This window comes from Drosophila albomicans, unplaced genomic scaffold (genome assembly GCF_009650485.2).
Source record: "Drosophila albomicans strain 15112-1751.03 unplaced genomic scaffold, ASM965048v2 utg000056l_pilon, whole genome shotgun sequence".
NCBI lineage: Eukaryota > Metazoa > Arthropoda > Insecta > Diptera > Drosophilidae > Drosophila > Drosophila albomicans.
This window is the reverse complement of record NW_026263672.1, coordinates 129,605-131,701: the sequence shown is the minus strand read 5'-3', so window position 1 is coordinate 131,701 and position 2,097 is coordinate 129,605.

Genomic DNA, 2,097 nt, shown 5'->3' with positions numbered 1-2,097 from the left:
ACTGAACGCCTCTAAGGTCGTATCCGTGCTGGACTGCAATGATAAATAAGGGGCAATTTGCATTGTATGGCTTCTAAACCATTAAAAGTTTATTATTCATTTAATAGACGACGATGGATGTAATGCCAATGTTACATATAACATAGTAAATTGGGAGGATCTTCGATCACCTGGTGTCGCGCTAGTTATATATTAAAACATTATTTAATACAATGACAAAGCCTTGAATCAATTGTAAACGACTTTTATAACAGGCAAGGTGTTGTAAGTGGTTGAGCAGCTGCCATACTACGATCCACTGAAGCTTATCCTTTGCTTGACGATTCGATAAAATATATATGTTTAAGGCATATATAAAAAAATATTATATATATGATGTATATATGGAAACGTATATATTTTTATATATATAAATATGCAAAATTGTATGCATAATTATTATTAATTATGTTATACAATTACGCATATAAGAAGACAATTTATATAATATACATATGAATATATTATATATATAAATAAATAATATATCAATAAAAAATATATCATTTATTTAGTATGCGTTAGTTATATATATTTATTTGGTAGCAAAAGGACGCCATTATATTAGTGGCGAAAATTAAAAATATGCATGGTATATCTATGTGTACAAAATACTTATGTATTTTAAATATGCATTTATTTAGTATGCGTTAGTTATATATATTTATTTGGTAGCAAAAGGACGCAATTATATTAGTGCCGAAAATTAAAAATATGCATGATATAAAAAAATATATATACATTTATGTATATATCTATGTGAACAGAATACGAGGGTGGGCTGATAAATAGTCGGCATTACAAAGAAAAAACTTTTTTTTTTTAATTTTGCTTTTTTATTTCTCAACATAATCTCTTTTTAGACGTATGCACTTGGACCACCGATCCTCCAGTTTCCCAATACCTTCCATAAAATAGGATTAGTCCAGGTCCTCAAAATAGGCATTTTTCACAGATTACCTGTTCATTTGAATGAAATTTCTTACCCCCAAGCCATTTTTTTAAGTTTGGAAATAAATAATAGTCACAGGGTGCTAAATCTGGAGAATAGGGTGGATGGGGTAGAATTTCGTAGTGCAATTCACACAATTTCGACATGGCGAAAACGCTCTTGTGAGCGGGAGCATTGTCCTGGTGAAACAAAACTTTTTTTCTTCGCCATGTGCGGCTATTTTTCTTCCGCTCCGAATCAAATCGTCCCAAGAGATTGGAATAGTATTCTCCCGTAATTGTTCTGCCTTTTTCCAGATAATCCACATGAATTACACCTCGGGCATCCCAGAAAACCGTTGCCATCACCACGTTGGCCGACAAACCGATCTTTGCCTTTTTCGGTGCCGTTTCTCCAGTTGCTTTGACTGTTCCTTACTCTCTGGTGTATGGTGATGAATCCAGGTTTCGTCAACAGTCACAAAACGACGAACAAATTCGTGTTTGTTTGCGTTAAGCAATGCCAAACTCTCCTTCGCAATGTGCAAGCGGTTGCGCTTATTTTCCATTGTGAGCAATCGCGGCACCCATCTTGACGAAAGCTTTCTCATGTGTAAAAATTCGTGTAAAATGTTTCCAACGCGTTCCCGAGAAATGTTTAGAGCATTTGCAATCTCTCGCAGCTTGATTCGGCGATCATCCAATGGACTTTATCCACAATTTCTGGTGTTGTCACCTCTCTAGGACGGCCCGGGCGATCATCATCAAAAATGCTTGTCCGCCCGCGTTTAAATTCAGCAGTCCAATATTTTATTGTTGAAAACGATGGAGCTGAATCCTTATAAACTTTGTCTAACTCATTTTTAATATCGTCGTTGGATTTCTCTTTTTAAAAACAGAAATCTTATGACAGCACGATATTCGATTTTATTCATGTTGACGACAATGCAAAAATGAATGCGCTAAAAGTCCCGCCAAAATTACCAGTGTTGATAAAACCGCATGAAACTTTCACAGTAATCAGCTAATAGAAACACTAATCGAATAAAATATTTACGAATTTTTAAAATTTTATACAGTTTATTAATATAATGCGATAAGATTTTTAATTTAACTTGAGAAAAAAAA